Raw genomic sequence first — 13932 nt, forward strand, 5'->3', positions numbered from 1 at the left:
TAGTGACAGAGTGCCCTTGGAGTCAATCCCCATTACCTAAAAAACAAAAACAAAAAACAAGTATGTAGCAGAAGAAATTTCTAACACATAAAGGATCTTACTCACAATATACAATATATTTGTTAGTACTCACATGTATGTAAATGTGAAAAAGCTAAATAAGGAAAAGGAAGAGCCGTTTCATAGGAGAAAAATTGCCACTTTGTTATTAATGAAATGCAGATTTAAAAACTATACTGACAAAATTGTGAAAGTTTGACATTATTGGGTATAGCATTATCCATGTATGCCTCTATGACAGTTGTCAGCAAATTTTCCTTAAAGGACCAGATAATAAATATTTTTTGCTTTGCAAGCCAAAATTCTCTTTCACAATTATTTATCTTTGTCATTATAGTGCAAAAGCAGTCATAAGCCATATATAAATGAATGGGTGTGGCTATATTCCCACAAAAATTGTTTTTACAAAAATAGTTTGCCAGCCCTTGCTTTGTGACTCTGTAGTTAATGAACTATTAATGCATAATTATGGATGAGTCTTAAAAACATGTTGGATTAAAAAGGGAGGAGAAGAATAAATTGTAGTATGATTTCATTTATGTGAATTCCAGAGGGGAGCAATGTAAAGGGTACAGATTTATGAATTTTACCATGGTTACTAGGACTTGACTAATTTTGAATTCTGGCCTTGACATATATATTCTGTGACTTTGGTAAAATTACCTATTTTCTTGGGTGGGGTGCTACTGGGGATTGAACCCAGAGGTGCTTTACCACTGAGCCCTTTTATTTTTTCTTTTGAGACAGGATCTCATTAAGCTTCTAAAAGCCTCACTAAGTTGGTGAGGCTGATCTTGAATTTACAATCCTCCAGCCTCAGCCTCCTGAGCGAATCTCTGGGATTACAGGCGTGCACTACTGTGCCTGAAAAAGTTTTTACAGGCGTGCACCACTGTGCCTGAATTTTTTTTAAAGTTTCAGATTTTATTTATTTATTTTTTCTGGAGTGTTTTTATTTTGTTTTTAGCACAAACACAAACCAACACGCTGAAATAGTTGCTTGTAAAGTGTTTATGATAAGGATAATTGAAAACAGTAATGGGGAAAAAAAGTGTGGAGATTTGCTCATTGAACTGAGCTGAATTAGCGGTTCTTACAGCTAATTGCTGTCTAAAGTGATGACGGAATTTTTATTTTACTTTTTCATAGACCTGCGTACAACTGTCAGTTATGCACAAAAGTGGGACACCAGCACTTTTCCATCTTTCCATTTTCTTGTTCTTGTGTTTTCTTTCCTATCCCACTCCTGGTGTTGAACCCATATACCATCTGTAAAGTTGCAGGCACTCTGAGTCTTTCTATCAGCTGAAGTTTCTTCAGACTTCTTTCCCAGGGTACAAGAAAACTGTTGTTTTCAAAAAGCTTTCAGTCTTTATAGTGAGGTTTTTGCCATCACAAGTGATGACAGACTCTGGTTTAGGCATCACATCCATTTTTCACAGTGTTGGTTTCATTCCTACTTCCTTCATATATATTCATCAAAGCCTTTGCCACCCACCAGGTGCCATCTTCCTTTCAGCTGCCAGATGTTGACCATGGTGGGCGTATAGACATACGTGCACAGCCAACAGAGTTGGGTGTGGCATGGCGAGCATTCTATGCCAAAATGTTATTTCTTATCTGTAAGTTGATGAGCATAGAAGACCTACCTCATTAAGTTGTTGGGAAGACTATATAATATAGTGCCAGTAAAAAGGTTTGTTACATAATAAGTACTCAGTGACTGTTATACTTTCATTCTCCTTTAACTTATATCCTGTTTTTAAAAAGAGCCTTTATTGTTTGGGAATTGCAAATACTTTTTTTTTTAATCCAGATTTGTGTAGCTATAGCTAATATGTGTCTATACTAAGCCCTCAAATATTTGCACCCTAAAGTCTTGAGTAATGTTTAATTTTCTTTACTTACCACAGTTTGTGGTAAGTAAAATAGCCCCTCTGATGTTTTTAGTGGTACACTTAAATCACCAAACTCATTGTTGCTTGCCGAATACTTGGCTAAAACAGTTTCTGCTGTCACTTAACCTTTCTCTTTAGCATTGTCCCTGACTCCTTTCTCAGAATTCTGTCTGCTTTTGTTTTAGTCACCACTCTCCCTGACCTCTCAGACCCTCTAGTTCTGTAAATGTCAATGTTCTAATCACCCTTAAAACTTGCGACTGTACAGCTTTCTCGGCTGGAAAATGAAGATAAAACCTACTTTAAAGGGTTGTTGTTAGGGTGAAATTCTCTAATGAATAATTTTCGTGGAGGAACTCTGTACCCATATATTCTGATTTAATTATGCTGGGATGAGGTATGGTATAAAAACAAACACAATTTCATGAGTAATTCCTCTTCCATTTGAACAGCAGTGATATGTAAATATACTTATGGCACATTGCAGCCATTCAGTCAGTTTCTCCTTCCATCTTCTATCTTGCTGCTGTTCTCCATACCCTTCTATTGAAACATTACAAATTTGTTTTTACTCTCTCCTTTCTAACAACAGTAACATTGTCTCACTTACTTTTGTTCTCCATGGTCTGAGTGAGTGAATATGTGCATGCCCCAAGTTTATGGAAAACTAGTGTTTGTAATACTTGGTCTGCCAAAGTAGAATATAAAATCCATTGGCAATCTTAATTTATCTTTTAGCTATTTGAAACACATTTAAGTCATATCTTTATTTTAATTTTTGTGTTTTAGAAAATTCTAACATATATAAATGTAGAGGGACAAGTAAAATAAATTTTCTTAAACCTGTATCCATCTTCCAGATTCAACAAAGACCAAGATTTTGCCCCTTGTGCTTCACCTCTTAATCTCCTCTCCTCTCTCTCTCCTGTCCCAAGAGCAAGTATTTTAAAGTGGTAGCCATTTTACTTCTAATATTCTTCAGTATGAATTTTTTAAAATGAAACTCCCATGCCCAGTGCTGAGGATTGAATTCTAGGCCTCACAACTGGGCCATATCCCCAGCCCCCAAATGAGAACATTTTAAAAGAGGACCACAATGCCATTACTTTTATTATTATTATTATTATTATTATTATTATTATTATTATTATTATTATTATTACTGTTTTTATTTTGTGTATTGCATGTTGAACCCAGGGAAGCTTTATCACTGAACTACATCCCCAGCCCATTTAAGTTCTAAATTTGAAGCTGGGTTCTTACTAAGTTCCTGAGGGTATTACTAAGTTGCTGGGGCTGGCCTTGAATTGGTGATTCTCCTGCCTCAGCTCCCTGAGTTGCTGGGGTTATAGGCATGTGCCCCTCACACCCAGCACAATGTCATTCTTTTTTTTAAAATATTTTTTATATCTTTATTTTTATTTCTTTATTTTTATGTAGTGCTGAGGATCAAACCCAGTGCCTTACATGTGCTAGGCGAGTGCTTTGTTGCTGAGCCCCAGCCCTATGTCGTTATTCTTAATAAAACTAACAATAATTCCTTAGTAGTACCTAATACCTAGTCCATTATCATATTTCCCTAGTGGTCCCTAAAGTGTCTTTTTAAGTTGGCTTATAGATTCAGAAGTCACACACGGTCCACACATTACACTTATTTTTTATAAAAAAGCTCTGCTTAGGAAGAGTAAAATACCTGGTTTTTAGTATTTTTCTTTTCTCTCTTCTTTTTCATAATTCTCCCTCAAGATTAGCATTCTTTATAATGAAACCATAAACTTGGCTATATCAAGCGAAGGTTTCATCTTCTCTTTTAAGACTTCTGTGCTTTTTTGTTTGTTTAAGAATGAAACATAGCACAGTAAAATGCAAAACTGAAAATTATAGCTAAGTGTAACTATTCTCTGAACTGTCTCATTAGTGGCATAGCATTATGTTCAGTGCTATCATAGGATTGTGAAAGCTGAAACGTTATTTTATAGTTATTAAAAATATGCTTTTTGAAAACGCTTACATTTATCTGTAAAATTTTTGTAGTTATTCCTCTTGGCTTTATAGTTAAAGAGGGAAGCTTGAGACTAGGCTATAATATAATATTTGTATTTGGAATAGATTGCTGTGGGTAAATTTAATTATATTCTCTGAAACTCAAGTGGAAAATGTCATCTGCAAAAGTTTATTTTTTAGTAGATATTTTTATTGATAGAAAGACAAACATACTTAGTGTTTTTAATAAGGCTGGGAGAGATAACCCAAGGGTTTAAAGGTTTTTAGTAACATACAATTTTGAGAATGTAGATGAGATTTTTAAAAAGTAATTCCAAAAAAATGTTTTGAGCTATTGATGTGAACTAAATAGGATTATTTTGGAGACTTTTCCAACAATTTACTTAATTTCCTATTACATTGTTGAGTAAATAACAGCTTATTTGCACTATTTTTGTTTGTTTGAGAGCAGGAAGCACATCCTATAATCTGTCCCTGTAAAAGCTGAAAAAAAAAATCTCATTAAAAGGTACTGAAATGTCATCCCCTAAAAGGGGTCTTAACTGGTATGAATTCGGAAGCTTGAGACTAAGGAGAAAATTGAAATGAGGGAGTGAGACAGGTAGTAGCTATTGACAGAAAAATCTGCAGGAGATAATGCAAACAACCACTAAGATTATAAACTAGGAAAAGTTAAATGACATTAGGGAGAAACTAAATAAGAAAGAAACCAAATTAGGAAAACAACACAAAAACTGATATACCAAATTTGCTGACTAGATCACTATCTGTAACAGACTAACAGATGAACAGTTTCTTTGTTTTGTTTTTTCAATGGTAACTAAATATTTCAGATGATTATCTTGGGTCAGAATCTAAAATCTACTCCATCCCCATTTTTTTCTTTTGAGTGAATTTGAAACTTTTTAGATCTCAAAATTAATATCCAAGAAACATTACACGGTGTTTAATGGAATTGGTTTAGAAGGAGCTTCATGATTATGATTGTAAAAGACAATCAAAATTTCATCTAAGGGAACAACTGTTTTTTTCTTCTCCTTGGTGATTCAGTTGAGGAAGAAGAAAATTATGGGACTGAGCTCTGGGAAATGCATGGAGAAGGAAAAATAGGGGAAAAGGAGTGACAGCAGGTTTCCATTTAGTCTGCACATTGTTTTTGGTCTTTTTCATCCCCAGTCCAGTGCCAAGAGACTGTGGGATCTTACAGTCTTGTTTATTATCCAAACTGGCAGTGGCAGCACTGCTCTCTAGAGTATAGTTGGCAAGTTCCTGGTGAATTCTTTATCCACTCTGGTTGGCCACCTCAGAGTATATGTATACATGTTGTCTCTGCTCTTAACTTGATCTGCTAGCCAACGGAAGTTTGTGGGTAACGTTTGAGAATCACTGTTCAAAATCTGAGAAGTAAAACGTTTTTAAAATTAATGTAAAAAAACCTATAGAAAAGCACAGTGAGTTGAAGATAAGGAACGAGACATGAGTCCTCTTCTCCGCTGTCTTATCTTAATATTTTGCCCTATATCATTCAGTTACAGTTAGGATTAGGTTTGGCTGCATCTGAAAGATGCCTGCATTCCTTTCTTCCCCACTAAAAGGTACTTTAAAACAAACTAAAGTGTTTCCCCCTCCCCACTCTGGATATGGTAACTGTGTGGTTGCCAAGGACCAGCTCCTTTTGTCTTTCCTTAGCTTGTTATTTTCCCTGTCAAGGTTATCTTATGATTGCACAGAAGGTCTTTGCAGCTCCATCCATTATGTTCACATTCTAGGGAGTAGAATCGAGGAAGGCATAAGGGCAAAAGGGTCCATCTTCCAGTGAAGTCTGTCTCCTTTAAATATCTTTCCCAGAGCCAAATATCCAATGACTTCTGATTTTATGTTATTGGCTACCCTAATCTGCAAGGCAGGCGAGGAGATGTAGATTGCCACTTTTAGTAATAATAGTTTGTTTGCTAAGAAAGTAGATACTAAGTGAACAAGTAGCAGTCTGCCATAATTTAGATCATTTCTATTAAAAAATGTTTCAGTATATTTGAAGCCCTTCTCCTTCCTCCTTGGCAGTGACCACTAACATGTATTTGGCTTATTCTATCTTTACAAGTTATATTTGTACTTGTAAGCAGTATGTCTTTTTTAAACATGTTTTAAAACTATAATATAAGTGGAAGAGGCTGTACCTATCCTGCAAGTTACTTTTTTCTCAGAGTTTTTTACTTATATAGATGTAGTTCTAGCTTATTCATTTTAACCACTCTATAGTATTCTGTAATACAGTTCATTTATCATTTTCTTCAGGATGTACATTTAGGTTTTTATTTATTTATATATTTATTGTCATTATAAACACTGGTGCAATCATGTCTACTTATATTCACATGTAAGAGTTTATTCAGGGTTATGAACCTAGAAGTGGAATTAATGAATGGTAGGGTGGTACTTTCTTCAGCTTTGCTAGGTATTGCCAGGTCACTCTTCAAAGTGGCAATGCCAAATTATACTTGGAACAACAATGTATGAATGTCCATTTCTTTATTCCCTAATTTGTGTTTTTATTAATACTGCTGAGGTTGAACTTTTTTTTTTTGTTGTTACCTGGAATTGAACTGATGGGTGCTTAACCACTGAGGTACAACCCCAGCCCTTTTATTTATTTATTTTTATTTTGAGACAGGGTCATGCTAAATTGCTGAGCCTGGATTTGAACTTGTCTTGCATTAGCCTCCTGAGTCACTGGGATACAAGCACCACCATTCCCGGCTGAACATATTTTTATCTATGTTCATTGGTTGTTTCTGGTTCCTTCTCTGTGGCTTGCCCTTTTATTCCTGTTGGCCATTTTCAGTTGTATGCATTCTTGTTTATTGTTTGTTTTGATTTAGAGAAGTTTTTAATACATTCTGATACTAATCTTTTGCTAATTGTTTTGTGCATATTTTCTCCTGATCTTTGTCCACTTTTAGCTGTCTGATGTCTTTGGTTGTATTAAAAGTATTATTTTTGTGTAGTAGATATTATTCATCTTTTTTATTGCTATTTAAGAAATCCTTTCCTACTCAATGACATGGAGACATAGGCCAATATTTTAAAGTTTGGGAGATATATCTATCTATCTATCTATCTATCTATCTATCTTTAAGTCTTTAATCCATATGTAACTGAATTTTTTTTGGTATGGTATGAAGTAAGAATTTTATTTTTATGCATGGGTGAATATTTTTCAAATAGCCCATCCTTTTTACACTGATCTGTAGTTCCATCTATGTCATATATCAAGTTTGCATATTCATATGGTTCAGATTCTGGGCTCTATTCTGTTTTGTTGGTCTTTTATTCTGTTTCATGTATCACACTGACTTATTACCATTGCTTGATATATGTTAGCATTGTCTCACCTAGTTCTTGGCCATTTTCTGTGGTTTTAGGATCTACTTTTAAAGTTCTGTAAAGAGATATGTTGAGGTTTTGATTGGAAACCTGTATAAAGCACATAGAGAATTTACTTTTTTTATTGAACTACACACACATTCCATACACACATACACACACATATTTATTTAAGGCAATTTTTTTTGTTATTTGTACTAAGTAATGCAGTTAAATTTTGTATGTTGATTTCATAAATTCCAGTAGTCTTTTTTTCCTTCAATTTTTTAATCCAAATTCTTTCTCTCTTTTTTGTTCTTACTGATTCTTAAATCTTTTGTTTCTTTTTCTTGTTTTATTGTGCTGGATAGGAGCTCTAGTATACTTTAGACAGAAGAAAGTGATAGGAGGCATCTTTGTCTTTTTCCTAACTTTTAAGATAATGTGTCCAAGGGTCTGGGGATTTAGCTTGGTTGGTAGAGTGCTTGCCTTGAATGCACAAGGCCCTGAGTTCAATCCCAACACCACCACCCAAATAATAATAATAATAATAATAAGAAGAAGAAGAAGAAGAAGAAGAAGAAGTCCAACACTTAATCAGTAATAGTTTTTATTTATTTTTATGGTAGATTTGGGGCAGGTATCTTTTGTCAGGTTAACAAAGTCCTTTCCTATTCTAATTTCCCAGGAGTTATTTGGTTTTAGCTTTAAATGGATGCTGGGTTGTACTGTGTTACATAATATGTAAATCCCTTTCAACTGCATAGTTAAACTTTCTCCCACTTCCATCCTTTGCTTTAATTTTGTCACATATTGTATCTTCATGTTAATAAATTTAATAGTACAAAGCTATAATTTTTGTTTTCACTAGTCATATGTCTTTTAAGAAATTAAAAAAGGAAAGTAGGCTTTTATATTCATATATTTATATTTTTTATGTTATTCATTTTTTCTTACAGCTTCCTCTGGAGTCATTTCCTTTGTACTTGAAGAAACTTTAACATATCTTACAGTGCAAGGCTGTGAGAGATAAGTTGTCTTGACATTTGTTTACATGAAAATGTCTTTGTTTCATGTAGAAAAGTCAACCATTTCCCCTCATATATAAAATGTCATTTTTACCTCAGCTGCTTTTAAGATTTTTATCATCTTTGATTTTTAGCAGTTTGAATATGATGTGCTCTAATTATAGGATTTATTACTTTTTTATATTTATCTTCTTTAGAGGTCACTGGAAAAAACCTCTTCTATATAATTTTCTTTGTACTTTCATTTTTGGACTCCCAATTTCACATGTTAATTTTATGTTGTATTATAGCTCACTGAGGTTCTGTTCATTAAGAAATTATTCTTTTGGATCTTCAGATTGCATAGTTTCTTTTGATCTATATTTACATTGATTGACCTTATGTTTTGTTGTCTCTGATCTGCTGTTAAACCATTAAGCAAACTTCACATTTCAGACTTTGTATTTTTGTGTTCTACTTGGTTCTTTTTTATAATTTTGTCTGATGAGAGATCTCTCTCTTCCTTTATTATTAACTTACTAAACTTATATATGATAACTACTTTATAGTCTTCTTTAACTAATTTCATCATCTGAGTTGCTTTATATTCGATACCTGTTGATTGCTTTTTTTCCTTGATGACAAATAACATTTTCCCGTTTATTTTTATTTCTAGTAATTTTTTGTTGTTTACTGGATATTGTGGATAATACTTTTTCTGACCCTCAATTCATTTTTCTCCTAAAGAGTATTGATTCTTTGTTTTTCTAGCAGGCAGTTAACTGGCTAGACTTAAACTCTAAACTGATTCCCCTAAATTAGGCAACAGGGGGATATCTTTGCTCAGTTATTTTAACCATCTAACTATTGGTTTTGTAACAGGAGTCTGTCTTGTGTTGTATGATTTATGGCTTAGCTAAGGGTTGTTTTGGAATTTACATACATATTTTTGGGGTTCCACTTTCTAGGTTTTCCTCCTCACTTTACAGTTACTGTGCTAGCTGGTACCTCATCCTTTAGTACTTCAAGGTAATGTGATTGCAATTTCTTGAGTTTTAGCTGTCTTGCTGAGTTGGTATCTGTCTTCAGAAAGCAGCTATATATAAAAAAGCACATCTTATCTAGTATATGTTTCTCTCTTTCAAGTGTTGGCTTCTCGCTAGTTTCTGCCTTTTGGTTGCTCTCTGGAGCCTGCACATAGTTAGTTTTGTTTTGGCCAGAGATCATAATTTACTGTTTATGGGTGTGTTAGTCCAATGTAAGTATTCTACTTTTCTGAGTGAAATTCTCTGTGCTTTCACTTTCAACTTTTTGGAATCCTTATTTCTGGTGTAGTCTCATAAGTAACATATAGGTTTTATTAATTATTTTTAAAAACTCCTATCTAACAGTGTATCTTATCCCCCCTTCCCTCAGTGGTAGGGACTGAATCTAGGTACTTATGCATGATAAGCACGTGCAGTGCCACTGAGTCACATTCTCAGCCCTTGACATCTTCTTATTGGATTTTTTCCCTAATATTTCATTTTGTGCTTTCTATATTTGTGGTTTTAAATTCCTTTCCTTATTTTCAGTTAATTGTTTTTCTTATTCCTTTTTCAACTTTGATATTTACATTTAACATTATTTTACATAATTAGTGTTACCTTTTAATTTTCAATGTGATATTTGAGTAAGTCTCAACATTAAGTAAATTATCTCTTATCCTATATGTAAACACAACTTTAAAATATTTTGATTTTATTTACCTTTATTCTGTCTCATTTATGTTGTTTTCTAGTATTTTAGTTATGTAATAAATATTAAACTCTTTATCTTAAGCAAAGCACTATACCAGAAATTAGAGATATGTATTAGATTAAATAAAACCAAGTCCTTGCATTTGTGGAGCTCACAAGATAATTAATAAATTAATGTATAGATTAGTGGTTGGTTCTATAGTGGAAAGTAAAGTATTAGGAAAGGATAAACAGTAATATTGGAGAGGAATTGCTATTTTATAGATGAGTTTCTGTTGTCTTCAGATATTTCATAACATCTTTGCGAGTCAAGTATGAAAAACATAATTCCCTTGCTGGAGAAGCTTACAGACTAACCAGAAGTTTCAGGAAGAAGGTAAAAGAGATGAGAGCCCTTGGTACACAGTGGGTAAAACTGCAACTGATAGGTTTCTTCAGAAGTACGTTGTGTATATCAAGGGCCTAAAGCATAGATCCAGGAGAGAGGCGAAGGAACCAGTAAAGAAGACTGAAGCATGGTCAGAAAAGTAAGAGAAAAGCAATGGTCCTGGAAGCCATGAGAAGAAGAGGGTTATTTATAGTCTACCTATTCCCAAAATAATTTAAGATGACTGAGACATCAAGTAGAACGAGGCTAGAAAAGCATCTGTTGTGATGGGACATTAAAGTGACTTGATCAACAAGCAGTTTCATTGAAGTGAAGCCAGACCTTAGAGATGGAGAATGAAGACTACTTGCACAGAGAATGGTAAAGAAGAGAGAAGGATAATCTGAGGGAAATAGGGCAAAAATTTGGCACTTGAAGCTAAGATTGATATTGTGGTAAAAATCACAAAATCTTAGTGATTTGGGGGACTCTATGACCAGAAAATAGCATGGGCTCCTGTCTGAAGGAATTTCCCACTGGAACCTTTATTTCCCAGAAGTTGCTCCTAATAATCCCTAGGATCTTGCATTGTCGATGATTCTGACAATGTATTTCCTAGAGTTTAAGTTCGTGTTTGGGGGAATGATACATATTTTTTTAAACCACAACAGATAGTTGTGTTGTAATGATCTGGCGTTTGTGTTTAAGAAATAAAAATAGAGGAAGTAATTAATGACTTACTCATATACCTTAGCATAATAGCCAAGAATTCCTCTGTTGTGACTACATCCTTTCAACTACATCTACTAATTTTTCTGCTTGCTATTCCTTAGATAGTCCCTGTTTTAGCTCTGTTTGTCCACCTGAAATACCTTGTTGGATTTTTTTGACTTAGACCAATTCTCTAGTCTTTGTTCCCCCCAGTTTGTCTTTTTTGTAGCCCCTATGCTTTTGGAATCTTTTGCAAAATACAGAAAATAAAACAATAATAATAATTGTGAAGTGCCATACAAGCTTGCCCTGTTATCTCCCATATCAAACTTGTTGAGGGAAAGGACTGTCTTAGTCCATTTTGTGTTGCTATAATAGAATAACTGAGACTGGATAATTCACAAATAAAAGAAATTTAGTTCTCAAAGTTATAGAGGCTAGCTAGTCCAATATCAAGATGTTGGCACCTGATAAGGACCTAATGCCCTATCATAATACAGTAGAGGGGCATCCCATGTTGAGAGCAAGGGAGCATTTCAGCTTAGGCCTCTTTTTTTCTTCTTCTTCTTCTTTTTTTAAGTCACTAATCCCTCATGACCTCATCTAACCCTGATTACCTCCCGAAGATCCTATCTCCAAAATCATCAGCATCTGAATTTGGGGATTAAGTTTCTAACACATGAACTTTGGGGGAAACATAAGCAAACCATATGAGAGACTGAACATTTTCATGTTTATGTGCATCAGACTACTTATAGTAGTGTCTTGCAGATATTTGACAAAGTATGAGCAAATTAGGAATCTCTAATCCTGTGATTAATTATATGTAGCCATGTGTTGCATAACAGTATTTTGGGCAAGGATGGACCATATACAATGATATATTCCATTTAACTGAGGTGTGTAGTAGCTGTATACTACTTGGTTTGTGTGAGCACAGTGATGTTCACATAACAGTGAAATCATCTAATGATGCATTTTTTCAGAACATATCCTGTTGTGATGTGGCTCCTGACTATAATGTCATGTCTAAGCTGGAGATGTCAGAAACCAAAAGTTCTGGTTTTTAGGTATGAAGTTTATGTTGAAATTTTACTTTTTTGTATTCTTCCATGAAAGTAGATTTCTTAATTTAGATTCTCTACATCTTCATTTTTTTCTTCATAGGGATATATACCTATCTAAATCAATAATTATAAGTTTTAGAGTGGTATATCAGGAAGTATTTGACTGTAGGAGCCAGAATACCCAATTAATCACTGAGGGCTTTATCAAGTCATGTATCAAGAAGTTCACATGCAGGAATTTTCAGTGTTGGTCTGGTTCTGTGTACTGTCCATGATTTTATTTTGTCATTCTTAGCGTGTTGATGATTGCTTCCCTCATGGCCTCAGAATGTCTACAGCTCTTCTAAATGTGCTTATCCAAAGATGGAAAAGTATAGTTTCTCCTTCAGCATTTTTAAAAAAATTTTAATATTTATTTTTTAGTTTTCAGCAGACACAACATCTTTGTTTGTATGTGGTGTTGAGGATCGAACCCGGGCCGCACGCATGCCAGGCGAGCGCGCTACCTCTTGAGCCACATCCCCAGCCCTCTCCTTCAGTATTTTTATATAGAAGAATAATTTTTCCCAAATGCTTCCTAGCAGACTTCCCCCTCAGGATTTGATCATTTACACTGGTAAGAGAAATAGAATGATTATAGTTGATATGGACCAGTTAGGAATAGGAAGCTTAGCATAGAGTTATCACTTGACTTCAGTTGAGGTCCAATTCAGTAAAATATGTAGAAGTAGAATAGTGAATAAGCTGAGTATCTTTGTCCTCTCCCCGAAAAGTTAATATCCTCATAATTTTCTTAGAACAAGAAAGAAAATTTTATAGTATTTCCACTGAATTTGGTGTTGGATTTTAGTAATATTTCATTTTTTGACCCACTCATTTATTTAATAGACACTAAGTGTGTTGGTCTGGTTCTGTGTGCTGTCATGTCCTTGCACTCAGATGGCAGCTGGCCTGCAGTCTGGTGGAAAAGGGTGGCTCAGGTAAGTGGGGAAAGAGAGAATTACTTTGAAATCTACTGATTTTAGGAAATTTGTTTTTCAACAGGAAATGTGGGACATGTGGATTTGGAATATTAATTCATTTGAAAAACTGCTTTGGGGTAAGTTGATAGACTGGAGTGAATGACTTCAGTTTTGTTCTTTTTACAGTTGGGCTTGATCTTTTAGCTTTCTAGGTTTGAAAACCTACTTACTGGTTATGCTATGAACTTACATTAGTTGGACTTTATGCTTCATATACATGTAAGAGAAGGGCTTATACTAAAATCCCAGTTTAATAATTTGAGAATCATAACCATAAACTACAGCCCCAGTACTAGTTAATTAGTACTTTCATTTCTCATTAGAGAGATCAGTTTGAATATTAAATGAAGATCAGCCTCAGAAATCAAAAGATAATTCTTATATAGAGTTTAACTTGGTCAAGTTTACCTAATAATCCTGTCATGTGATCTGGAAATAATTCAGAAAGCCAGCATTTGAAGATACAAGGTCAATTGTGCTGATATTCTTTTTGTGGTGCCCCAAATGGCCAATAAAATTTTCATTGCATCGGTGTACATGTAAAAGATTTGATTGTTTCATCTCAGAAAGTACACCCGGAAATACCATTTAGTATTTACTAAGTGTGTAGTATGTGAATTGTGCATTCCCTCATTTAATTTACTGTGATGGTACTATGAAGTAGGTATTTTTTTTTTTTTCTCATTTAAGGAAT

General features: G+C 34.2%; 1 protein-coding gene and 1 pseudogene across 5 annotated transcripts in view; one reads left to right on the top strand and one right to left on the bottom strand.

Moving 5' to 3' along the window:
• Positions 1 to 13932, top strand: part of Galnt1 (polypeptide N-acetylgalactosaminyltransferase 1) — a 130469-nt gene that overhangs the window by 30941 nt on the left and 85596 nt on the right. For 3 of the 5 annotated variants that reach the window (XM_046428308.2, XM_046428309.2, XM_058573958.1), the window contains exon 2: positions 13261 to 13315. The gene's annotated coding sequence lies outside the window, so the exon portion shown is untranslated. Of the gene's footprint in view, positions 1 to 12143; positions 12220 to 13113; positions 13316 to 13932 lie in introns of those variants that run through there. The other 2 variants (XM_046428310.2, XM_058573959.1) reach the window with 2 other exon arrangements.
• Positions 1191 to 1597, bottom strand: LOC124081907 (fatty acid-binding protein 5-like; annotated as a pseudogene).

The sequence above is a fragment of the Marmota monax genome, unplaced genomic scaffold (genome assembly GCF_021218885.2).
Source record: "Marmota monax isolate L192 unplaced genomic scaffold, Marmota_monax_Labrador192_F-V1.1 WCK01_AAM20220418_F8-fsc00031, whole genome shotgun sequence".
Taxonomy (NCBI): domain Eukaryota; kingdom Metazoa; phylum Chordata; class Mammalia; order Rodentia; family Sciuridae; genus Marmota; species Marmota monax.